At 39.6% G+C, this 27,913-nt stretch overlaps 1 long non-coding RNA gene and 1 other non-coding gene across 3 annotated transcripts in view; one reads left to right on the forward strand and one right to left on the reverse strand.

Moving 5' to 3' along the window:
* The window catches only part of LOC132660226 (uncharacterized), a 297,177-nt gene that overhangs the window by 44,075 nt on the left and 225,189 nt on the right, over positions 1-27,913 (forward strand). The window contains exon 2 of one of the 2 annotated variants that reach the window (XR_009601587.1): positions 4,133-4,209. The exons of the other annotated variant lie outside the window; for it this stretch is intronic. This is a non-coding gene — a long non-coding RNA (uncharacterized LOC132660226). The remainder of the gene's footprint in view (positions 1-4,132; positions 4,210-27,913) is intronic. 2 annotated transcript variants of the gene reach the window in all.
* On the reverse strand, positions 13,933-14,058 carry LOC114116241 (U6atac minor spliceosomal RNA). The gene has a single exon (XR_003590234.1). It is a non-coding gene; the product is annotated as a U6atac minor spliceosomal RNA (small nuclear RNA).

A 27,913-nucleotide genomic window follows, 5' to 3' on the forward strand; every position in this document is an offset into this window, starting at 1 on the left:
CTGGAGTTCACTCAGACTCACGTCCATCGAGTCAGTGATGCTATCCAGCCATCTCATCCTCTGTTGTCCCCTTCTCCTCCTGCCCCCAATCCCTCCCAGCATCAGAGTCTTTTCCAATGAGTCAACTCTTCGCATGAGGTGGCCAAAGTACTGGAGTTTCAGCTTCAGCATCATTCCTTCCAAAGAAATCCCAGGGTTGATCTCCTTCAGAATGGACTGGTTGGATCTCCTTGCAGTCCAAGGGACTCTCAAGGGTCTTCTCCAACACCACAGTTCAAACGCATCAATTCTTCAGCTCTCAGCCTTCTTCACAGTCCAACTCTCACATCCATACATGACTACTGGAAAACCATAGCCTTGACTAGACGGACCTTAGTCGGCAAAGTAATATCTCTGCTTTTGAATATGCTATCTAGGTTGGTCATAACTTTCCTTCCAAGGAGTAAATGTCTTTTAATTTCATGGCTGCAATCACCATCTGCAGTGATTTTGGAGCCCCCCAAAATAAAGTCTGAAAGTTTACACTTGAAGTGTAAACATCTATTTGCCATGAAGTGATGGGACCAGATGCCATGATCTTCATTTTCTGAATGTTGAGCTTTAAGCCAACTTTTCCACTCTCCGCTTTCACTTTCATCGAGAGGCTTTTTAGTTCTTCTTCACTTTCTGCCATAAGGGTGGTGTCATCTGCATATCTGAGGTGATTGATATTTCTCCTGGCAATCTTGATTCCAGCTTATGTTTCTTCCAGTCCAGCGTTTCTCATGATGTACTCTGCATATAAGTTAATTAAGCAGGGTGACAATATACAGCCTTGATGTACTCCTTTTCCTATTTGGAACCAGTCTGTTGTTCCATGTCCAGTTCTAACTGTTGCTTCCTAACCTGCAGACAGATTTCTCAAGAAGCAGGTCAGGCGGTCTGGTATTCCACAGTTTATTATGATCCACACTTGGTCTTAAATAGGACAGACAGGATTGGTGCCCTCTGGGACTTTACATTCATGGAGAAGAGACTCCATCATTCAAGAATAAGCTGACAGATAAACAAGAACATCTCAGGCTGATAAATGCTATCAGCCAGGAGATTAACACAGGGCGGAGGGATTAGGAGACAGGGTTACTTTAGTTCAGGATTAGTCAGGAAAGTTGTCTTCCAGATGGAGTGTAAGTTGAGAGCTGAAGGGTAAGAGGTCAGCCACATGAAGAGTAGGCCAGGAGCATGCCTAGCAGAGGGATATGGTACATGCCGTGTGTTCAGTCATGTCCGACTCTTTGCGACCCCGTGGACTCTAACCCCCCAGGCTCCTCTGTCCATGGGATTTTCCAGGCAAGAGTACTGGAGTGGTTTGCCATTTCCTTCTCTAGGGGATCTTAGCAGAAGGAACAGTGATTCAAGTCCTAAGGTAGGAGTTAGTCTGGAATACTTGGAAATAAGAAGACAAAGAACATGGGAAAGAGTGGAAAGAGATGAGGCCCAGAGGCAGGGACCCTCCTGTAATGCTCGTAGCCCTGAGTAGGAGTTAAGTTTGTATTCTAAAAGTGATGGGAACCACTGGACAGTTTTAAACAAGGAAGATTAATGAATTAATCTGATGCATGGTTTATAGAGTCTATTTTAAAATGAGGACTGGCTCTAGAAACCTCACTGAAGGAGGCAGCTATTATTTTCTGACAATAGGGATGAATGATAGTTGAGTAGTTCTGAGTTCTTGTCTCAATTTAGTACTCAATCAAGAGGGCATTTAGGCAAGTCATAGAATTTATAATTGCTTCCTTTAACAATAGAAACAATAATCAAAATATTTTCTCACCCTAAATTTGGAGATGTGACAAGCAGAACTGAGATTACAGCTATGAAAACCCTTTGGGTTTCTTTAAGGATAATATGTCTTACACATTTCCTAGTCAATGTTTTAAAACGTTCCATATTCCTATGGAAAATAGTGGGATGGGGGGCAGGAGGCAAGGAAGGGACAGAGAGTAGATATCTGCAGTAGCAGATCATTAAAAATATAGTCTTAGGAGCTAGACCACCAAGTCAGTATCTGCCATCCAGAGAAAGTTTTTTAACCCCTATGTGACAGGAATAATAGCAGTGATAATATGTAACCGACAGAGTTCTTGTAATTATTATGTTACATAATGCTCATATTAAGTGCTTAGAACAGCACCTTGTACTTATTAAGTAACCAGTTAGTAACCACTGCCCCTCTGGACTTTCCATCCTTCCCACCCTGTTCCTATTTGGGGGACCCCCACTCCTAGCACTGTTTATGGATTCCATCATCCACTGTGTTAGCTGAGGACACTGTTTTCTCCCTTTCTCCTCTCCGACAGCCAATGTGACCTAATCTGGACCAATCAGAGTCAACCTGGGACAAAGATGATGGGGTTACTAGATCTTATTTGTGTTCAGGCAGCTGTTGCTGAATGAGAGATTTTGAACTCTCCCGCATCATTACCACCCCCACTCCTGCCTCCATGGGCTTAGTTCCTGTCTATATTTTTCAAGTTTGGTCCTCCAGCCTCCAGTGGACACTGTGAACCTCTAATAACCCACCAATTCATTCCCCTTGGCTTTAGATAGCCAGGGTTAATTTTATTTAATTGCAGATAAGCCATTCCTAATGGGCTTCCCTGGTGGCTCAGCTGGAAAAAAGAATCCACCTGCCATGTGGGAGACCTGGTTTGATCCCTAGGTTGGGAAGATGCCTTGGAGAAGGAAACAGCTACCCTCTCCAGTATTCTGGCCTGAAGAATTCCATGGACTGTATAGGCCTTGGGGTTGCAAAGAGTCAGACACGACTGAGCAACTTTTACTTTCATTCCTAATGAGTACAGGCTAGAACCTTCCTCTGGCTCTTCCACCAGCCCCTTCCTCTTGTCCCCTGGATTATGTCTCCTGACACAGTTGGGTTGTTGGATGACAGCTAGTGAGACTACCAGAGCTGCCCAGAAGGCTGTGAAGTAGAAAATCTTCTTTCACTGAGGACACTTTCACTAAATCTCTACTCCTCCAAGAAGCAGAGAGACAGATCTCTGCACCACCCTGCCATACCCCTACCACAAATAGTTAGTTGTCAAGAAAAGCAAGGACCACACTTTGTTTTGCATCAGCATTATTAGAGTTAGAGAGCATGCATGCTCAGACATGTCCAACTCTTTTATGACCTTTTGGACTGTAGCCTGCCTGGTTCCTCTATCCATGGTATTCTCCAGGCAAGAATACTGGAGTGAGTTGCCATTTCCTCCTCCAGGGGATCTTCCCAACCCAGGAACTGAACCTGAGTCTCCTGCATCTCCTGCATTGGCAGGCAGATTCTTTACCACTGCCCCACCTGGGAAGCCCCAGTTACACACATGTTTCTCTGGATCACTGGCATCCCAAAAGCAGAAATTACGCATTACTATTGAATTATTAACATTTAATATACATTTACTTTATTAACATAATTACTTTTAAGAATTAAAACTTTGTAGATAATACCCAAAGTTCCCTTTGACGATTACCTTTAATCCTGGTCCCTTTCACTCCCTGAAGTTAACCAGAGTCATGAGGTTGGTGGAGGGCCATGAGAGAGGGGTACCAGACTGTCACCAAATGACCCGTCTCCAGTGTGAACAGCACTCCTGCCACCATACAGGAGGACCCTCTATGGAGAATGTTTTCTCAGAGCTGTTTGTATGCATCTGATGATAGGAGGAAAATATAAAGTATCATGCGTGTTTATATAGCATTTCCTACTGGATATATCGCTTTGTAGAGTTGGTTATTCTCTAGCATCAGAGGCCCTAGATGTCTTTCCACATGTAAATCTACTTTGGTCTTTACAAATTTGGGATGGTTTTCCACCGTGTAGATATCACATAGTTTATTTTGCCAGTCTTCAATTGATAGGCATTTGGCTCACTTCTGAATTCTCACTATTACACATAATACTTCAGTGAACACTTTGGCCCATGTCCTCTTGGGTTCAAGGATACTTTCTAAGCTGGAGAAGATAAGCATCATGGACTTTCTTATCTATGCTGTGGCTTCATCGCATACACAAAATCTGGCTTGCAGGAAGCCCTTCATAGATATTTTTTAGACTGATTTGACTGATCCCAGCTCATGTCACCCCTTCTAGCTCCTGCTCCCCCGAACAAGAATCCAGTCCAGAGGCGTAGTGGTCTGAGACCCAGACTGCCTGTGCTGAGAACAGAGGTACGTCCTCAGTTCTAGAGAAATCGGGTAAGACTTCTTACTAGAGGACATGATCAGGTCCAATATTAATCATAGCTTTTAGAATACGCTATTGAGACAGGCAGAAAACAAAATTTAAATTAGCCTCAAATAGGTATGATTTCCATAGAAGCAATTAGAGCCATTTCTTTTTACAGCAACTGAATGAATGTATCAACAGCTCCTTTTCTGCTGCCCAAATGCCTCCTGTTTGCAGATGAGAAAATTACTGTTGTCTCCATCATGAGCGCTAAATTATATTTATGTAATTCCCATCTGCTCCACCACTTCCATACTCTTCATGTGACTTCATTCACTCCCAGCAGAGGCATGTTAATAGCAAATGTTGAATGATGAATTATTTCTCACGGGAAAGACAGTTAATTTCACTGACTCCCATGTGTCACAATTCAATGCATCACCCAGTATGGGGAAGCAGACCTGTGGAGAGGAAACCACAAAAGAGACAAATCAATGCAAAAGCTCTGTGATCCAAAGCTAAGGTCATTTTAAATGGAATAAAAAGGCACTCCAGGGCTTTAGTTATTATACCACAATCACATGCCACTGTGCCCTCAACTGTAATTAGAGCACAATCATACACATCCTAGAATGTTTTCTTTAAGTGGCATTGAAAGCTGAGGGAAGGATAAAAAATATTTGTCAAGTAAGTACTGAGATTTTTTAAAAAAAATACAGTAAATGCAACATTGATGAAAAAATCCATTTTATATTTTCCCTTACAATTTCTAATTTTACTTTGCTTATCCCTACCTCTGCTAGTCACCAGAAACAAAACATTCCACTAAATGGCATTGCTATTAATAAGCTTTTTGCTGTGGGGTTTCAGACAACTAGCAATCATGGGGCCATTTCTTATTTTAGAGGTCATATAGTTTGACTCCAAGCTCTTTGGTGGTAGGGATCAGGTGATGCATTTCTTGGGAGGCACAGCAGGGGAGGTATTGATGGGAACTGGGTTCCTAACTCAAGATAGGAAGCATTTCTGGGAGGATAGGAGAGCAATTTATGCAAAATGTTTTACGGCTTCGGGCCCTAGTGGTTTGCTAGTTCTTCTACTGTGTGCATCCTTCACTAAACATCTTTCCTTGCAGTGATTTGAATCAGTTTGTTTCCCTTGTATCATAAAGCCCCCAACTTGAAGAGTAGTAAAGTGTCAAGTTGTATCATAACCTATCAAAAAGAACAGGCAAGTACACCCTTAGGCTCCATGAGGTGTTCTCTATGAATACAGCTTCTGTACGTTAGCAGGAATCATACTTCCATCTTTCATTCCAAATTACTTGTTTCTGTCCATATTTCTTAAGCTAAACATAACCGAGGCTAGAAGGCAGAAGAGTATCCAGGGAAAGACCTTGTAAGTAATCTTAGTTCACTTGGCCTCTGTCTGTTTGGCAAGGTTACCCCTGACATATGTGACTGACTGAAAGGTCCCTGTTGAGCCAGACTGTAGAGTTCTCAGAAATCACAGAGTCTGTTTTTTTACAGGAATCATGATGGTGAGGAATATATTAACTGAAGCTTTTGGGGAATGTGTTAGTCTGAATTCTTTCTAAATTATAATTGCTTTTTGAAGGTGGAGAGAAGGAGAAAAAAGGCTGGGCATGACTGAGGTAAAAGGGGACTGGAAGAGAGAGGATGTGAAAGAGATCACAATCTAGAGAGAGAAAAAATTGTGTGGAAACAGATATGAGTTCAATGTTCCTCTTTAGGGGAAAATAGGAAATGGGTTTTAAAAAAAAGAAAAGAAAAAATGTTCACTAGACCTAAAGAAAAGATATTTTAATGTTTGCCTCTAATTGCATAATACTATCATCAGAAAGAATTCAATTAGTAGCTCTAATTTTTTATTAAAATGTAAATTACTAAATCACAAATGGAATAGTTTGTATAGTTCTATGCTAAAAAATTTTTGATAGTCTTAAGGAAAATGGATTATTTTCCAAGAAAATACATATAAGCAAAACAGGAAAGTGTGTTAAAGAAGAGACTACAAGTGTCAGGAAACAAATAATTTTATAGGAAATGAAGAGAGATATCAAGGAAGGACTCTCCCCTTGCCCTAGGTACCCAACCTGCTTGGATGTGTGAGTAGATTCCCATCCCCACTCCCCAAATAAACCATTCAGATTTATTCCCACTCCCTGAATAAACCATTCCTGTGCTACTTAAATGGTTTTATAGGATAGAGAATGAAGGAGAGCTTTACAGTGTATTTATATACAATTAGCAAAACCCCACTGTAGCATAATCTCATGTATGAATTAATGGAAAACTAATAAATATATTAGCATAACTTGTCAAAATATAACATGCAAAAGTGATCAGTTCATAATGACACCCCAAAATAAAATAATCTAGGTGTGAGCTTAGCAAGTAATATGCAAGACTTCTTTACTAACAGACTAAATGAAAATTTTCCATATTGAAAAGAAGTTAATAATTTCCACATATATCTAAACATTTTTCTAACTGTAGTAAAAATCCTCATATTCCAATGTGACTTTTTTCATAGTTGATCAAGTAATGGTTGTGAACTTAACCTATAGATTATAAAATGTATCACAAAGTCAATATTGAATAAAATATAACACTGATACATGAATAGAAAAAGAGACCAATGAAAGAGAAGAATAAATTCAGAAATATACCTAAATAAATACAGAATTTGGTGTATGATAAAGAATATTTTGGAATACAAAATATTCTTTTAATGGTGCTAGGACCACTGGCTAAAGCTGGTAAACAGTAAAGCTAGTTCTTTACCTGTTTTCTTCTTTTGAAATAAATTTCAGATGGCATAATGATGTATGTTTAAAATAAAAACTGTAAAATTACTAGAGAACATGCTGGGAATCACTATATAAACTTTATGTGGGCAAAGATTTTAAGTATTATATTCAGTGCAAAACCCATAAATTTAAAAAAAGATGTTAGATTAGCCTGTTTAATGCCATGAAATGTATGTATGTCAAAAAGCATTTTTTAAAAGATTAAAAAGCAAACACAAACTTTCAGCAATATTATTTTATTTGTGTAAATACACACACATAAATATTAAGAATCAGTAAGAAAAAATTTTAAATCCCCAAGCAAAAGTTGGGTGAAATAGATACATAGGAAGTTCATCAAAGAATGCAACTATTCAATAGAAATACTCTCCTCATAAGCAATCACAATGCAACTGAAAACAAGATACCAATTTTGGACTTTAGGTTGGTGACACTTTTAAATGATAATACTCATGTTATTTCAAAATTGAAGAATGGACCTGCTCATGTAATTCTGGTGCAAAATATTAGAAATTATCTTGACTTTTTTGAATTTATTAAAAGTAATTAAAACCTGCATATCCCCCTGGCAAAGCAATTTTAATTCTTATTTGAAATCACTAAGAATATTCACAAATAATGCTTATTCAAGAATGCTTATAGTGGTGGACAACTATAAATTTACTAAAATTATACCTTTAAACACTCAATTTATGACCCAGAAATCATACTTTTAGATGTTTGTCCTAAGTAAATAAAAATTTAAATTCACAAACAAAACCTATATACATTCATAGCAGCTTTATTTTCAATAACCCAGTGGTGAAAAGAGTCCTTCCCTTTTTTTCAACTGGTAAATAGATGAATAAACTGTGACATGTCCATTCAATGGAATACTATTCAGCAACTAAAAAGAATGGGCTATTGATGCATGCAACAACTTAGGTAGATCTTATGGGCTTAAGGATATTACACCAAAAAAAAAAAAAAAAAACCAAGCACAAAAGATTGCATATTGTTTGATTCTATTTATATAATATTCTTGAAATGCCAAATTGGCACAATGAACATGTTATTGATTTCCAGGGGTTAGACTTAAAGAGAAGGGGTGACTGTTCAAGGGTAACATGAGGGGTTTTCTTGATGGTGGTGGAATAGATCTGTCCTGTGTGTGCTGATGGTTCCACAAATCTACACGTGATAAAATTTCATAGAACTATGTGCTTAGTCGCTCAGTCGTGTCCAACTCTTTGTGACCCCATAGACTGTAGCCCACCAGGCTCCTCTGTACATGGGGGTTTTCCTGGCAATAATAACTGGAATGGGTTGTCAAGCCCTCCTCCAGGTGATCTTTCTAACCCAGGGATCGCCCCAGGTCTCCTACATTACAGGCAGATTCTTTATGGTCTGAGCCACCAGGGAATCCACTCACACACGTGAGTGCATGTAAATCCTGGTGAAACAAAACTTAATGATGTTTACAGTTTAGCTAAGTCTTGTATAAATGTAAATTTCCTAGTTTTGATAATAAGGTACTATAATTATATAAGATCATCATTAGGGAAAGCTGCATGAAAGTACATGAAAACTCCATGCTCTTTCTGTGCTTCTAAAATTTCTATAAAATAAAAAGTAAAAATACATACATACATACACGCATAATACCCAAACTCCCGAACCCTTACCAATAGGTGTCACTTATGTAAATCTTTTCCAATCACTTGGCCCATTTCTGCATTTTAATTCTGATTGTTACTCCCTCTTTATTCTCTCTATTTTAAAACTCTTACACTATTCAGTTTTGTAGTTAGTATGTTTATTGTCTTATCCTACTATTTAGATTTTAAAGTTTTTGAGAACAGAGACTATACCATTTGCGTCTTAGTATCTCTGCATATTTGCCATTCACATTGAATGTGAATATCACTCTCTCCAGCATAGTTTGTATTCAATAATGTTTAATTAATTAATTTCATTTAATTAAAATTAGAATTCCTCTTAGTCATAGAACAGAAAAAGAGGTTAGAATACTGCTTCAACTACTTTCATTTTGGTGAATGTCCTTAATTACCCTGAGTATATAAAATAAAAGCATTGAAATATACATAAAGTATGTATTACATTGTAAAGTTCTCAATAATTATATTTACTGGATCAAACTGGGACTAGGATTCATTTTTGTAAGGAAAAAGAAAGGAAATCAGATTTCCCATGTGAAATCCATATAAAACTTCCCTAGATTCTTACACTGTTGTGTAAGAGGTTTGTTATATAAAAACTGAATTTTGTTGATGAATATTGGTGTGATTTTGTTATAGCAGCTCCAAAAGTTAAAATAAGAGAATCAAATCACCAAGTTTCTGAGTGCTACACTGTCACTGTATTGATTTTTTGAGGTACAATATACAAAATGATCTTCTTCGAAACTTCCCATTTGTATACAACCTTTTAAAGAACTTCTTGAGAGGAAATTAAGGAAGAAAAAGTCTCCCAATGCTCTCAAACCTGGTAATGTATCAGGAGGGATGTGAAAGTTTCATGCTGCCTCTTCTCAAATCCTTGGTAAGAAATTGTCCCTTGTACTTAGCTGTTTTGATGGATTAGGAATGACAAGAATATTCTCTTATTTAGTTAAAATGGTTTTCTCTCCTATGGTGAAAGAGACAATTTGATGTAGCATTTTTCTGTCAGAAGGCTTTTCAGAAGAGATCGTAAAAATTCATACTAATGGCATTTCATGCAACTGCAGGGGATTTGATCCCCACTATATTCAACATTCTAAAACAAGGGAATGGCTGAGTCATCATTTTAATGTGCTTCTTTCTTAGTATGTCTGGATAAAACTGAGTTGCTGTTAGTAAGTTATTGGGGTAACTTCCCAGCTGGCGCAGTAGTAAAGAATCTGCCCATCAATACAGAAGATGCAAGACATGTGGGTTATATTCCTGGGTCAGGAAGATCCCCTGGAGGAAGAAGTGGCAACTCGCTTCAGTATTCTTGCCTGGGAAATCCTATGGACGGGGAGCCTGGCAGGCTACAGTCCATGGAGTCACGAAGAGTCGGACATGCTGAGTAACTTACTTGCAGGGCCAAATCCAACCACACTTAAAAAACCCATGCTATAAAGATTAAAATGTTCTCCAGCAATCTGGCTTCCTTTAAAACTACATGTCGACTTCCTTTTAGGCTTCCCTGATGGCTCATACAATAAATAATCTGCCTGCAATGAGGGAAACCTGGGTTCGATCCCTGGGTTGGGAAGATATCCTCGAGGAGGGCGTGAGTTCCTTTTAGGAAAAATAACAGTGAGGGACAGATATAAAACTCTGAGTTCTTCCCTTTGTTGTCCTGGAGGTTTTGTCTTGTTTTCTGTTGAATGGCAGAAATAGAGAGTTCTGAAATTGATGGTTTGAGGTCAGTGGTCTGTGACTTTGCCTCATTTTGCTAATATAAGATGCCACTTGGGTTTGGCAGCATGGGATGTGTGCCTAGATAGGAAACCAAAATATCCTGTCATATGGGTCCTATTAATATCAGCTATGGAGCAAAACCAGAGAAGGCAATGGCACCCCACTCCAGTACTCTTGCCTGGAAAATCCCATGGGCAGAGGAGCCTGGTAGGCTGCAGTCCATGGGGTCACGTGGAGTCGGACACGACTGAGCAACTTCACTTTCACTTTTCACTTTCATGCATTGGAGAAGGAGATGGCAACCCACTCCAGTGTTCTTGCCTGGAGAATCTCAGGGATGGGGAAGCCTGGTGGGCTGCCGTCTATGGGGTCGCACAGAGTTGGACACAACTGAAGCGACTTAGCAGCAGCAGCAGCAGCAGCATGGAGCAAAATGAGGACAATTGATTCTTGATTAGGTGACATGATTTTAGTCATGCATGGGATGCCTGATGCAAATTTACTTTTCCATTATCACATCATTGACAGGGCAGTCTGATGGGTCATAGTCAGGGTGCTTATCTAAAAGGACTGAAGAACAAGCCTGCAAATGTATTTCTCACAGCCTTATTGCTCTAAGCTCTGGCTTCCCCAGTGGCTCAGATTGTAAAGCATCTGCCTGCAAAGTGGGAGATCTGAGTTTAATCCCTGGGTCAGAAAGATCCCCTGGAGAAGGAAATGGCAACCCACTCCAGTACTCTTGCCTGGAAAATTCCATGGATGGAGGAGCCTGGTAGGCTACAGTTCATGGGGTTGCAAAGAGTTGGACACTACTGAGCAACCTCACTTTCTTTCTTTCTGTTGCTCTAATAGTGAAAAGGTGGGGATGGGGGAACACTGAAAACAATAAGTATGCTGAATATTTACCAGTTCAGATATACTGTCCACCTTTTCCCACTCTTGTCCCAGGGCAGCTGCTGAGCTCTCTATTCTCAACATCAGCTGATTCTCTTGTTCTTTGATCTCTGGTTGGGTTTGGTCAATGGTAAGCAGAAGCATGAGATTGGAAGACAGAAACAGAGAGAAACTGGAGCACTGGCTTCACAAGCCCCTGCCAGGCTGGGGTTGGGAGCAGCTGAGTTCTTCACCGAAGCTCCTGTCGGGAGACCCTTTCTGATGGCTGCAGCTCTTCAGATCCTGGTAACCATGCTTCCCTCTTCCTCTTCAGGCTTGTGTGGCCTGGCTCCTGGGTTCTTTGCCATCCCTCTTGGTGTCCCTGGCCCTGAACTCACACTTGCAAAGCATCCCTGTATTAATTCTAGCTAGTGCATCAGTTGACTGGTGCGCTGAAAGGACTGGTATTCTGAAAGGACTGCTTCCTTTCAGAACCCCAACTGACGCAATATGAAATGTTTATAGATATTTTAATACAGCCAAGTGATGACTATTATATATTCATTAAACATTTTTTTTTACAAATAATGCTTAGTCTAATGAAAAAAAGATTCTCAGAATGGGTTTAAAGAATAGGTATAAAATAGCTAGAATATCTCAGAAATCCCCTGGCAGTCCAGTGGTTAGAACTCAGAGCTTTCACTGTCCAGGCCTAGGTTCGATTCCTGGTTGGGGAGCTAAGATCCTGAAAGTCATGGGGCATGGCATTCCCCTCCCCCCAAAAAAGAATATGATCCCAATTTTGAAAAGAAAATGTATGTAGAATGTTCACGTGTGTATGCAAATATTTAAAAGAAAAAAAATTGGAAGAAAATACACTGAACTATTAAAGACTTGTTTAATTGATATAGTTTAGAAATGTTTAAAATATTTTCTTATTTATACTTTTCTTTGTTTTCCAAATTACCCATCATGAGGTTACATTACTTTGTAGTCAAATTTTAAAACAAGCTTTTATTTGTATAGGTATATGTGTCTGTCTATAAGGAGGGCAAGGCAACCCACTCCAGTATTCTTGCCTAGAGAATCCCATGGACAGAGGAGCCTGGTGCGCTGTAGTCCATGGGATCACACAGAATAAGACATGACTCAGCAACTAAGCAGCAGCAGCGTGTCTGTCTATATGTGTTATATATTTTTCTTCATCTAACATAAAAATGGTAGGTATAGTCTAAGCCATACCATTGTCTTTAAAGTTAATTTTACCTCAGAAAATTATTTTTATTGTCTTATAATGTCATATGGTTTCTAAGCACTGAACTATCAGAGGAAATGAGGTGAAAAATATCATTAAGTGGAGATTTTAAAGAAAGAAATTACACAAAATTCTATAAAATTGAAATCTTTTAAGACTTGAAATAGAAAGCAATCAATCAAAACAGAATAACAATTAATAAAGTAATAACAGTTAGTCCTATTATTTCTATAGTACCTTTCATTCCCAAATCCCTTGTGTGTACAATAGTCCATTTTCTTTCCCTAATAACCCAAAGAGAGCTTTTCGACCCCTCAGGAAATTTTTAGCACCATGCAACACTCTGAATTATTGTCTAGAACCCACTTGCACATCTCCATTTTCAGGACTGACTAAATGTGACTTAAAGTTACAGGCTATAGTTAATATTGTTCAGAAAATCTTTAAATATATACAGAGAAGCATTGTAATATCACTGTTCTGACTGTCTCATAGTCTAATTCATTTTCAATAAGACTGGAGATTTCAATGTTGCTTACTGAAAAAGCTATCAAATAATTAGGGCTAAGTAAGGACTGGAAAAGAAATCAGAAAATGAGAGAGTAAAAGATAAGAAAAAGCTAGCCATCGTGACCTGATTAATATGATGCCAATTGCTGGGATTTAACTACTGTATGATTGATGATCTAAATAACAAGAAGTAGAACACATTCTTTGCCCAGGTTTTGTTTTGATTTTTAATCTAAAGTTTTATTTCACGATAGTGAAAGTGAAAGTCATTCAGTTGTGTCTGACTCTTTGCAACCCCATGGACTATACAGTCCATGGAATTCTCCAGGCCAGAATACTGGAATGGGTTCAGTTCAATTCAGTCACTCAGTTGTGTCCAACTGTTTACAACTCCATGAACTGTAGCACTCCAGGCCCTCCTGTCCATCACCAACTCCCAGAGCCTACCCAAACTCATGTCCATTGAGTCGGCGATGCCATCCAACCATCTCATCCTCTGTCGTCCCCTTCTCCTCCTGCCCTCAATCTTTCTTAGCAGCAGGGTCTTTTTCAAATGAGTCAGCTCTTTGCATCAGGTAGCCAAAGTATTGGAGTTTTAGCTTCAACATCAGTCCTTTCAATGAACACTCAGGACTGATCTCCTTTCGGATGACTGGTTGGACCTCCTTGCAGTCCAAGGGACTCTCAAGAATCTTCTCCAACACCACAGTTCAAAAGCATCAATTCTTTGGTGCGCAGCCTTCTTCATAGTCTAACTCTCACATACATACAAGATCCCTTCTTCAGGGGATCTCCCCAACCCAAGGATCAAACCCAGGTCTCCCACATTGCAGGCAGACTCTTTACCAGCTGAGCCACCAGGGGAGCCCAACAGTGGTTAGATGCCACTAAGTAGGTGGCGATGCCTTAACCGTATGTGTATTGTCAGGCCCGAGAGTCTCTTCCACCCTTACCCAGGGGAGTGCTAACATTCTCTCCTTTCATACAACACATTTCATGGTAAGTTTATCATAAGTTATGATGAAACAGAATACTCTTCCCTGAGCAGCTGATAACGGTGCTACAAGAAGAGAATGCCTGATAGTTTCTCCAGCTTAACTGGTCTTAGCCACTGCTCTACATGTGTCTGGTTATATAAATTATATATATATAGTCTTAAAATTTTGTTTCAATAAAATAGATAGTCATTGTAAAGAGTAAACAGTAGAACAGCTGGTTTAAGTAAAGTAAAAACTTTCTCATTTCCCCATACCAAACCTACTCCTCTAGTGTAACCACTGTTAAAAAATAGTTTCATGTATATTCCTCCACATGGTTTTATGTGGGCATCTGTGTGTGTACGTGTATTCCTTTGTTTCTTTTCACAAAAAAAAAAAAAATTGACCAATGCAATGTATGATATACTGTATAATATAGTGATTCACAGTTTTAAAGGTTATACTTCATTTATAGTTATAAAATACTGGCTATATTCCCTGTGTCATACAATACTTCCTGTTAGCCTGTCTTACACACATTAGTTTGTGCCTCCCACTCCCCCACCTCACCTGCATAATCTCGCTCTCCACTGGTAACCACTAGTTTGTTCTCTATATCTGTGGGTCTGCATCGTTTGTTTTATATTCCCTAGTTTGTTGTATTTTTTAGATTCCACATGCAAGTGATATTATACAGCATTTGTTGTTCTCTGTCTGATTTATTTCACTCAGCATAATGCCTCTGGGTCCATCCATGTTGCTGCAAATGGCAAAATTTCACTCTTTTTTGTGGCTGAGTGGTATTCCATTGTATGTATGGACAAATAGATAAATAGATACATTTATCTATCATTTCAAATTACCTGTGTGCATGCTAAGTTGCTTCAGCTGTGTCCGACTCTTTTCAACTCTATGGACTATAGCCCACTGGGCTCCTCAGTCCATGAGATTCTCCAGGTAAGAATACTGGAGTCGGTTGCTATGCCCTTCTCCAGGGGATCTTCCCAACCTAGGAATCACACCCCATGTCTCTTATCTCTTGCATTGGCAGCTGGATTCTTTACCACCAGCACCACCTGGGAAGCCCTATCTTTAAATTACCAAAATATACATAAATACATTCTCGTTAGAAAATCTATCTCAGTTTTCACTGCTATATATTCAGGACTTCCAGAAGGAAAGGTCTTATCATCAAACATTCCACCCCGCGACCCCCACCCCCAATTTTTCCCTCCTTCCTCTACTCCCCTCCCATGCTTCCTCTGCTCACTGTGTATCACAGTCCAGCATGGTGGGCAAATACAAAGGCATGACTTGACTAACCCTGAAGGGGATGGGTTTCTAGGCAGAAGCAATGCACAGTTCAGGCTAAATCTCAGCCACAGTGCCAAGTTGCATTGTTTGATTGGCACTGATAGGAAGCAATCTGAGGGCTGCCTCACCTCCTACCATTGCTTCAGTCGTGTCTGACTCTTTACAATCCTATAGACTGTAGCCCTGGAAAAGGAAATGGCAAACCACTCCAGTATCCTTCTCTGGAAAATTCCATGGACCAAGGAGCCTGGTGGGCTGCAGTCCATGGGGTCGTAAAGAGTCCGGCATGACTGAGCAACTAACAGACAGACTGTAGGCCACTAGACTCCTCTGTCCATAGGATTTTCCAGGCAGTAATACTGGAGTGGGTTGCCATGCCCTCCTCCAGGGGATCTTCCTGGCTCAGGGATCGAACCCATGTCTCCTGCATTGCAAGTAGATTCTTCACCCACTGAGCCCCCTGGAAAGCTCCTCAGTTCCTTTCAGTTCAGTTCAGTTCAGTTCAGTTCAGTTTAGTCCAGTCACTCAGTGGTATCCGACTCTTTGCGACCCCATGAATTGCAGCACACCAGGCCTCCCTGTCCATCACCAATTCCCGGAGTTCACTCAGATTCACGTCCATCAATTCAGTGATGCTATCCAGCCATCTCATCCTCTGCCGTCCCCTTCTCCTCCTGCCCCCAATCCCTCCCAGCATCAGAGTCTTTCCCGATGAGTCGACTCTTCGCATGAGGTGGCCAAAGTACTGGAGTTTCAGCTTCAGCATCATTCCTTCCAAAGAACACCCAGGGCTGATCTCCTTCAGAATGGACTGGTTGGATCTCCTTGCTGTCCAAGGGACTCTTAAGTGTCATCTCCAACACCACAGTTCAAAAGCATCAATTCCTTGGCGCTCAGCCTTCTTCACAGTCCAGCTCTCACATCCATACGTGACCACAGTCCAGCTCTCGCATCCATACGTGACCACAGTCCAGCTCTCACATCCATACGTGACCACAGTCCAGCTCTCGCATCCATACGTGACCACAGTCCAGCTCTCGCATCCATACATGACCACAGTCCAGCTCCCACATCCATACGTGACCACAGTCCAGCTCCCGCATCCATACGTGACCCCTGGAGAAACCACAGCCAGTTCCTTTATTCATACTTTATTCTAGTGTCTGTGTTTCTATCATTTCTCTTTCTCATTCTTCACCTATTATTCTACCATGTCTTCCAAAACATGATCCTCCTTCATAGTCCTTAAAGTCTCAATTTTCTGTTCCAGTCCAGTCGCTGAGATGATTATGCAGCCACACCTATGCCTGACCTGGTCTTGGGGAGAATTCCAGTCCCTTTCCAGAGGCAGTGAGTACAGTGAAGAAGTTACTTGCCTCCCTCCTACTAGCATTATTTTTCATGAATACTAGTGGTACCATCTGTTTTCTCAGGCCCCAAACCCAGAATCCACTTTGATATTGCATTCTTTTTTACTTCCTACATCCAGACTAGTCTTGCCAACTCTTCATTTTTCCTTCCATTCAGTTTTTTCTCTGCTTCCATCATTTGTTTTCAAAAGTTTCTTGCCAACAATGTAATGATGGTCATTACATCATTATTTATGTTGTCACTCTCTCTGGTCCAGACACTGTGCCAAGCGTTTTATCCTTTATAGTCACAAAACATGACTATGAGAAAGATGCTATTATTATCCCTTAAAATTTTTTTTTTTGTATAAAAAATTCAGCTTTAGAGATATGAGTAACTGGTCAAAAGTCATTCAGCTTACAAATGGCAGAGCCAAACATCAAATTCAGGATATTTGGCAAGAATATCCTAACTGCAACTATGTTAGTCACTCCACTATTTGCCTGATATGCCTAAACTCTCACTTCTATGTTTCTACATACTAACTTTTCAATGGGTTTCCAGTTTGGACAGGATAAAGTTCAAACTTCATTACATTAACTCTAGAGCTAAACTCTCTTTGTGTACTTTATATAAATCATGCCCTTACCCATACCCTCCTTCTTTAGCTGCTGCTGCTAAGTCGCTTCAGTCATGTCCAACTCTGTGCGACCCCATAGACGGCAGCCCACCAGGCTCCCCCGTCCCTGGGATTCTCCAGGCAAGAACACTGGAGTGGGTTGCCATTTCCTTCTCCAGTGCATGAAAGTGAAAAGTGAAAGCAAAGTCACTCAGTCGTGTCTGACTCTTAGTGACCCCATGGACTGCAGCCCACCAGGCTCCTCCGTCCATGGGATTTTCTAGGCAAGAGTACTGGAGTGGGGTGCCATTGCCTTCTCCACTGCTTTAGCTAACCTTATTTAATTCCTACCTATACTTCAAGGAATTTCTCAGTTCTCACACTCTCTGGGGCGATTTCCAAGTCCACAAACCCATAACCATCTCTTCAGTTTCTCAACAATAATTGTCATATGCTGCTTGATATGTTTATTTATTTTATTATTTGTGTATTTATTTATTTTTGCTTCTTCATATGATCATTCTTTTCCTCCCCTATTAGTCTGAATAAGGATCCTAACAGATCTTTTTATTCTTCACAACATTTAAAGAAAACTTGTATAGGAGCTCAGCAATTATATCTTGATTGATTTGCTGAATTTCCTACAGCAGACTCTTGGGTCTTATTTTAGTAATTTACAACAGTGATATATGAATTAATTAGAAGGGTTTTTAAATATCTTCTGGCACACTCCCCCCCATAATGGACAACACTTCGGTGATATCTCTCACTCAGGGCTAATCACCCCTCCAAAGCCACTGAAAAAGATAGTTTAACGCTAGGGACTGAGTCATAGCATCAGGTGTTCTGGAGTTCCCAGAATATTTTTGTCACCACTTCTTTCAAAGCAAATTGAAACTATTGTTAGAAAAGAGCTTCAGACTAAAAGAAGCTGAGACATGAAATGAACCTGAAAACAACCCAAAAGGTCAATTTTAAGAATTCTAAAGCAAACCCATAGCCTTGCTTTGAGTAGCTCTCAGGCTCTAAAAGACTTCTGGAAAGTTCAGTCACTAGAAACCAGAACTATGTAAAGGGTCAGAAGAAGCTAAAGTGGCCAGGAGGTTGTACCATCCACACCATTTCCTGTCCCCCGTCACACATTATGGCAAAGGCAGTCACATCTGTTTTCAGTGATACCAAGAAATTGATGGGAATGGGCAGTTGACCCCAGGAATTTCCATCAGTGATTCTGTAGCTCCAGCAATATACTAATCTCTAGAAGGCTGATGCTTTCTCAAACTTAAGCAGTGTGGATATAAGCATCTTTAGAAAGCTTTGCTATTCATATTGACATAAAACATATATAGGAAGTAAAAACACTGCTTGCTATGCAAATTCACCTTCCAGATCACTCCACTGTTTACCTTCCAGCCATTCTGTTGCCATTGAACCTATTCTATATTGAATTCTGGAGCTGCTCCGATGAACAGGCAAATTTGTGGCAATTGGTATCAGTTCCCTTGCAATCTCTCTTAAGGAGGTAACATTCTCTTCCATATTCAGTTTCTAAAATGTGCATCTCTTTGGAATCACCACGCTCCTTCCAGACCACTGATCCATCACCATCACTGAAAATCCCTTTTGTATGTAAGGTCACATCATCTAGATTTCCATCTTTCTCCATTTTCCCTGTCAACTTCTCCAAGTCATGTAACCCAGTCTCAGGACACAAACTTACCATTTTCTCTTTTCTACTCTGTGCCTTATACCTTCTGAACAATGGCCCAACCAATAACCTACTCTCCTCAGTTTCCTCAATTGCAATGACTTTATTTCTATTAAGTTATGGCCACCTGGAGCTTCTTTACTTTTTAATTCTTACCTCAAAAGTTTACTTGTCTGTCTATAATGTTTTCTTTTTAAAATATTTATTTGGCTCCACTGGGTCTTAGTTGCAGTGTGTAGAATCTAGTTCCCCAACCAAGGATCAAGCTTAGGCCCCCTACATTGAGAGCATGAAGTCTTAGCCACTGGACTGCCAAGGAAGTCCCTGTTCATAATTTTCTATACTGGCTCCCACTGCCTATTGTTTTAGGGTTCTCCAGGGAAGTAGAATCAGTAGAATATGTGGAGGGGTGGATGGATAGAGAAAGAGAGATCTATTTTTAATAAATCTGCTCATGCAGTTGTGGAGGCTGGCATGTCCAACATCTAAAGAGTAAGCGTCTTAGTTCATTCAAGATGCTGTAACAAAATGTCACATACTAGGTAATGTATAAACAACAGAAATGTGTTTTTGTGGTTTCAGAGGCTGGGAAGTCCAAGATAAAGGTACCAGCGTGTATGTACTCCTATGAAGGCCTCTTCCTGGTTCATAGCTGGCATCTTCTTACTGTGTCCTCACATGGTAGAGGGGGCTAGGAATCTGGGTTGGGCTTCTTTTATCTTTTCTTTAATTTTTTTATTGGAGTATAGTTGCTTTACAATGCTGTGTTAGTTTCTGACGTACAGCAAAGTGAATCATCTGTACAAATACATATATACCCTCTTTGGATTTTCTTCCCATTTAGGTCACCACAGAGCATTAAGTAGAGTCCCCTGTGCTATATGGTAGGTCTATTTTATACACAGTATCAGTAGTGCACGTATATCAGTCTCAATATCCCAGTTCATCTATCCCCTTTCCCCCCTTTGGTATCCATGTTTGTTTTCTATGTCTGTGTCTCTATTTCTGCTTTGCAAATAAAGTCAGCTGTAATGTTTTTCTAGATTCCACACATAAATGACATTATATGATATTTGTTATTCTCCTTCTGACTTACTTCACTCTGTATGGTGACTCTAGCTCTACCCACATATCTGTGTGGGGCTTCTTTTATAAGGCACTAATGCCATCCATACGGGCTCCACCCTCATGAGTTAAGCACCTCCCAAAGTACCCACTTCCTAATACCTTCATCTTTGAGGATTAAGATATCAATATAAGAATTTGAGGAGTTCGCAAATATTCAGATCATAGTAGTAGGACAGCAGACTGGAGACCAGTCTAGAGTTTCAGTTCAAATATGAAGGCAGTTTGTTGGCAGAATTCCCTCTCCCTTGGGATAAGTCTGTCCTTTTCTTAAGACCATCAACTAATTGGACGAGACCCATTCTTGTTGTTATTATGAAGGCCAGTCTACTTTACTTAGAGTCTACTGACTTAAATGTTCAGTTCAGTTCAGTCACTCATGTCTGACTCTTTGCAACCCCATGGACTGCAGCACACCAGGCCTCCCTGTCCATCACCAAATCCCAGAGTTTACTCAAACTCATGTCCGTTGAGTCATTGATGCCATCCAACCATCGCATCCTCTGTCGTCCCCCTTTCCTTCCACGCTCAATCTTTCCCAGCATCAGGGTCTTTTCCAAGAGTCAATTCTTCACATCAGGTGGCAAAAGTATTGAAGCTTCAGCTTCAACATCAGTCCTTCCAATGAATATTCAGGACTGATTTCCTTTAGGATGAATGGGTGGGATCTCCTTGCAGTCCAAGGGGCTCTCAAGACCGCAGTTCAAAAGCATCAATTCTTCAGCACTCAGCTTTCTTTATAGTCAAACTCTCACATCCATACATAACTACTGGAAAAACCATAGCCTTGACTAGATGGACCTTTGTTGACAAAGTGATGTCTCTGCTTTTTAATATGCTGTCTAGGTTGGTCATAACTTTCCTTCCAAGGAGCAAGTGTCTTTTAAAAAATTTCATGGCTGCAATCACCATCCACAGTGATTTTGGAGCCCAGAAAAATAAAGTCTGACACTTTAGATGTTTCCCCATCTATTTCCCATGAAGTGATGGGACCAGATGCCATGATCTTGGTTTTCTGAATGTTGAGCTTTAAGCCAACTTTTTCATTCTCCTCTTTCACTTTCATCAAGAGGCTCTTTAGTTCTTCTTCACTTTCTGCCAAAAGGGTGGTGTCATCTGCATATCTGAGGTTATCGATATTTCTCCCGGCAATCTTGATTCCAGCTTGCACTTCATTCAGCCCAACATTTCACATGATGTACTCTGCATATAAGTTAAATAAGCAGGGTGACAATATACAGCCTTGACGTACTCCTTTTCCTATTTGGAACCAGTCTGTTGTTCCATGTCCAGTTCCAACTGTTGCTTATCAGGTGGTCTGGTATTCCCATCTCTTTCAGAATTTTCCACAGTTTCTTGTGATCCACACAGTCAAAGGCTTTGGTGTAGTCAATAAAGCAGAAGTAGATGTTTTTCTGGAACTCTCTTGCTTTTTTTATGATCTAACACAATCAGTCATAGGTATACATATATTACCTCCCTTTTGAACCTCCTTCCCATCTCCCTCCCCATCCCATCTGTTTGACAGAAAACAACAAAAATCTGTAAAGCAATTATCTTTCAATTAAAAATAATTTAAAAAACAAAAAACTCTTGATGACAAAAGAACCTTTTCTTTACTTTTTCTGCTTTTTGTGCTCCACATTAATTTCCTGTCTCCACTACTATCACTTACTTATACTTACCTCCACTCCAACCACACCAAACAACTCACCCCTCGAAGTATTTACCCTGAAGTGCACACTCCTTGTTGCCGGTAATATCTTCTTATATTAACCAGTCATTCTCATCTCAGCTGGGACATCAGCAAGCTCTCATTCTTCTTTGCCAGGCACCATGTATGCCTCCCTCTATTAAACAGCCTTATATCTGTATTCATACCTCCAGTAAAGCTATTTTTCTCATTACTGAATTCTGAGTCTCATCTGAATATTGATTTCATCTTTATGGTCATAATAAATTTGCGACAAAATGTATCTGTCTTTAGGAAAGGTAGTTTGTACTTTTATGAACTTAAGTAAATTCTTTTGGTTCCATTTCTCCATCTATACCTTAGATACAAATAATAACAATACCTACCTCAGAGCCATTGTGAGGAATACATAATATTGTGAATCTGAAGTACACAGAACCATACCTGGGATCTAGTGAGCACTGAATGTACGGGAGCTATTATTTTTATAGCTAGAACCTTCAGGTGTTTTTAACATCTTTCAGCAGGCATGTGCTGGAGCCAGCTCATTTGATTGTTAATATTTCAGGAATTTAGAAAGCCAGTTGTTAAACCTGCCTATCATTAAAAATCAGATTTTATAAACTTAGAATTCAATAAATTGTATCAAAAATAAAGGTCATAAATACTCAAAACATCACATCCCACTTATTTTATTCTACTTGAGTATTATCTATGCCTTTGCAGTTACGTAACTCCATTGTAGCAACATGGTGGGCATGCTGTGGGAGGGCGTGCATTTCTTCCCAGTTCCATTCCAGGGATGTCATGTTGGTAGCTTGAAAATGGTCAAAATAGCAATGTTTCACCACAGAGAGTAGCTAATACTTTGAATCAGGCCTTGATTTATTGTGTGTTGACTGTTTAGGCTAAAAGTAATGGAGAAAACGTTAATAATGCAAATTATGCTTCACAGTGTGTTGTATCGAGCACCAAAGATGAAAGAGGTTTCAATTTAATGAATACAGCTGTTATACAAGGGTTTCATCTAGCTCAAAGATAAATCATATATCAGAGTTCATAACAAAACATTTATTGGAAAAGAGGTACCAGGTTGAAATGTAATTTTGTCAAATCATCGTTGAATTACATAGAAGAGTCCTGCAAAAACTAATAGAAGCGCTCTGTGGGAATCAGTTGGGTATGTGAAACTGACAAAAGATCATTGCTTATTTTATTATTATTTATAAATTGTTTGCTATGTATTCTTTTTTACATTTCTTTATATATGTAAACCCTTAAAGCTTTTGTCAGGGCTTCCCTGGTGGCTCAGAGGTTAAAGCGTCTGCCTCCAATGTGGGAAACCCGGGTTCGATCCCTGGGTCGGGAAGATCCCCTGGAGAAGGAAATGGTAACCCACTCCAGTATTCTTGCCTGGAGACTCCCATGGACGGAGAAGGCTGGTAGGCTATAGTCCATGGGGTCGCAAAGAGTTGGACACGACTTCACCACCACCACCACAAAGCTTTTGTCAGCACTGAAGAAGATAATGAGCTTAGTTCTGCAAGTATACATTTATGCGTGTATGTGTGTTCTGTCACTTGAGTCGTGTCCGCCTCTTTGTGATCCTGTGGACTGCAGCCCGCCAGGCGCCTCTGTCCATGGGCTTCTCCAGGCAAGAATACTGGAGTGGGTTATTATGTGATGTGGAGTTATGTGCTGTACTCCAGGGAATCTCCCCAACCCAGGGATCGAGCCTGTGTCTCCTGCGTTTCCTTTATTGCAGGCAGATTCTTTACTTATATATGTAAAATTATAATAAACTTATGTACTTCATAAATGTATAATAAACATATATATACACACACTTATATATATATACATACATATATATATATACAGACACACACACACATGTCATTTATTCCTAAGAGCTTTGTTGTGAAACATTTACTAGCACACCACTGCCTTCGAATTTTCTTACGAACCAAAGGGTAAAAAAAGAGAAAAATAGTTTTACCACGGCAGGAAGTTACTGAAAGTAGATGGTGAAAAGGAAAAATGGGCATCACCTTAAGTAAACAATGGAATCATTCAAATGAGAATATATGAAATTAGTAATAAGCTGCCTCAAACTCAGAAGCTTAAAATCATGAGTTTGTTTGTTTTTATTGCTTATGAGTCTACATTCTCATCACCTGATTCAGGTTGGCTGGCCTCACAAAGCACCCACAATCAGCTGGGGTGTCGATGGGACTTTGCTGGTCCGGGATGGCGTCTCGCACATTTCAGGCCGTGGTCTGGCTGTGGGCTGGGGTGACAGGAGTCGTTGGGCTGAATGACTTCATCTACCAACAGGATAGCCCCAGATCATTTTCATACCATCTGGACAAGATTAACGGAAGGGCTAGGCTCAAAAGTGGCATAAACACTTCCTCCTCAGTGTGTTGACTGTGGCAAGTCACAAATCTAGCTCAGATTCAGGAAACAGAGAAATGAAGTCCACCTCTTAATGGGAGTCTGTGAAGTCACTTTGCAAACAGGGTGGATATAGAGAGGCATGAACAATTGGGTCATCAATTTACCACAGTGTTTTCTGCCATCTCCATGTATTCCTCTCAGGATAGAGTTGAAATATTATTTACCTTGGTTAAGCAGGTGAATGGGACAGGCTAGCTGTAATCAAACAAAAATCCTCTTTGTTTTTAGACTCCGGTCCTGCACTCCTGAGGCTTCCCTGGTGTCTCAGTCAGTAAAGAATCTGCCTGCAAAATCCTGCAGAAGCCCATGGATGGAGGAGCCTGGCAGATTACAGTCCAGGGGGTCAAAAGAGCTGGACATGAGTTAGTGACTAGACCGCCACCGCCTGCACTCCTTCCCCATTTTCTGAATATTAGCAAAATATCTAGACCTAATCTGAAAGTGAAAGTGTTAGTCCCTCAGTCATGTCCAACTCTTCCTGACCACATGAACTGCAGCCTGTCAGGCTCCTCTGTCCATGGAATTCTCCAGGCAAGAATGCTAGAGTAGGTTGCTATTCCTTTCTCCAGGGGATCTTCCTAACCCAGGTCTCCTGCATCACAGGCAGATTCTTTACCATCTAAGCCACCAGGAAGCCCAATATGAACAAAATAGCTAAAAGTCAGTAATTCGTCCATTCTCCAAAGTGGAGCTTCCTCCATTCTCACAAAAAAGAAGTCCATACATTGTAAATAAGGAATCAAATAAGTAGAATCAAATTATAGAGGAAAAATTTTAAACAGATTTAATAGAATTAAGGAAGCCAAATAAAATTTAACATCCCAAACACAAAGAAAATGCTCAAAATGCCATGAATTTACAAAGCAGAAGTAGACACCCAAAAAAATTTGTAAAGGGGAAAAAAGGGAGGGGGAAAAATTGATTATTTCCAGATAGAAACCCTAAGGTGAAGAAGCAACTACGCTGTTATAAAACCTTCTCTCTCCTTTGAATGTCTTTACCAAAATTTGTAAATTATATATTTATTTATTGGCTGGTGGTTTTGTTGATTCCTGTATACCTGGCACCTAACATAATATCTGGTACTACAAATACTGTAAGTACATAAATATTGAAGTAATGCTGGATATATGAGATGAGTATGATATTCATAGAAAATAAAACCATACAGAAACATTTTCCTTTTTAGAATTACTTCCTGCATAGTCTTCAAAAGTAAGAGAGTAGAAAGAAAGGGTCCCTCCTAAATGCATTTGAAGATGACTGTGGTTCCCTCTTCTGGGAGGCTGCAGAGTAACTCCAAAATCACACTGACTTTCACATCTATTCCAACTGTGCCCCTTTCCCTCAGCACAGTAGTGTAATCTGCACAAATAATACTCATGAATCTGTTTATAATACTGTTATATGCAGATCACACCCACTCATTTGGTTTTCAATCACAGTGGTACTCTCTCTCAAGTTATTTAGTGAATCATGTAAAATAATCCTGCCCACTGATTCACAACTGAATTAGATAGAATATCTATCTAATTAGATATTAGAATATTTATCTAATATCACAATAGCATAATATTTTAATATTCATTGAGTGATTAAATGAAGGGACCTATCTTGGAGACCAAAAAGACATCATCTCATTTCCTTCTCTAAAACAATTCTTAATTTTATAGGTGAGAAATCTGAAACTCAGAGAAGTCAAGTGATTTGGTCATGTTTACACTTCATAGATGGTAGATGTGGGATTTGAACTCTATCTAGGATGTCTGTCTCATTCTAAAGCTTTTTTTCATTCTACCTTCTAACTATAGTATTTCATCGCTCTATCTTCCTCATTCAAGATGAGTCCATTTCCTTTATTTTAATCTTATTTGGGAAGAAGCTTTATAATTTATTAGTGGAAACACCACAGAAAATAAAAAGTAGTTCCTAAGCATCTCCTTTTATTCATGGTGCTTCCAGAAAGCATTATGAGCCAAGAGTATGCCATATTTCAGCCTCCAAAATGAACATTTTCACCCATCCATAATGGGTGAGAATTCTGCTTCAGCAGAATTCAGATCCATGACTAAAATAAGTCCCACCTTCTACTAATGAAGATCCTGAGTCTTGCTTTACCCCTAGTATCATTCATCTAATTCTGGTTGGCACTGGTCCTTGGCTCCACTCCCAGAATCAGTACATTGTCAAGCCAAACCGGTTTTCTATTTCATATTATGTCTGCTTTTCATGGTGGGAGTCTCGCAGAAAAGGAAACAGATATAAGCTGTGTAAATAGAGTATATTGTAGGGTTGGGAGTGAAGTAATTTTAGAGGAAGTTTGAAATTTTGCTAAGTAATAGCAATTATGAAGTTAAACACAATTACATGCAACCACCATACATAGTATGAAAGAGAAAGACACTATGAACAAGTAGTAAGGAAAGACAGAGGTGGACATCAGTGTGCATGCAGGGATAAGAAAAGAACCCTCTGAGGATTAATATAATTTTTTTTTTTTAGACATGAGCAGCATAGGGCATTTTAATTCCACTCACTCTTCTATTTGACTAATTTAGTTTAATGATCTGTACTGTTTCTACCCAGGTGTTCTCTAATCCAGTGCTTTTCAAACTCGAATGCGTGGAAATCACCCAGAGAGTTAGTTAAAAGGCAGATTCTGATCCAGTAGCTCTGGGGTGGGGTCTGAGATTCTTTTTTTTTTTTTTTTGGCTGTGCCACACAGCAGGCAGATCTTAGTTTCCCAACCAGAGATCTAACTCATGCCCCATGCAGTGGAATCTGAGTTTTAACCACTGGACCACCAGGGAAGCCCCAGAGATTCTTCATCTCTAGCAAGCCTGCAGGTGGTATCCATGTTGCTGATTTAGAAACTCACTTTGAGTAGCAAAGGTTTTGCCCAAGAGACACTTCCTTGGGGGATAAAAGAAGTAAGAAGATCTAGCACTAGAAAATGAAGTCAAAAAGAACATCTATATTTTACATTTTTTTTAATGTTCAACTTTGACCATAAGCACTGGCATTCCATGCAAGGCTGATTGCAGAAGCCTATTATGCTTGTCTTTAAAAAAAAGAATATTTATTTATTTATTTTGCTGACTTCTGGCTTTGAGAGCAGTTAGTTCCTCAAATGTTAGGTCTGTGTTTATGTAACTCAAAATGAATCTAGACTTCTACTTTCAAGAGTCTAATAAGACTATTTTTTTCTTACATGGATAAATTCACGAAACCACAAAAATAAACATTAACTCCATTCATTTTGTATGGATGTACATATGTCATCTAAATCAAAATTGTGGCTATTAAGGTCAAAATACATACAACACAATTTGGGGGTTTCTTTTTGGCAAGAAGTAATAAGTTTCAGTCTAGCCAGCAATAACCTAGTCTAAGAAAAGGCTTCACAAATACATCAGGGACACAGATTTGCTTCCTCCTTATAGAAGCTTTAGATTAGAAAGAAGAAATCCAGAAGAAGATTTCTACTTGTAAAATAAAGCAATATCTTTATCAGGGATGTAGTCACTTTTGATGCTTCTTATTTCCCAGCTTGGAAAAGCAAGACACATAGAGGTTATTCAGTTTATTCAGTATGGCATG

Source organism: Ovis aries, chromosome 8 (assembly GCF_016772045.2).
Source record: "Ovis aries strain OAR_USU_Benz2616 breed Rambouillet chromosome 8, ARS-UI_Ramb_v3.0, whole genome shotgun sequence".
NCBI classification, from domain to species: Eukaryota; Metazoa; Chordata; class Mammalia; order Artiodactyla; family Bovidae; genus Ovis; species Ovis aries.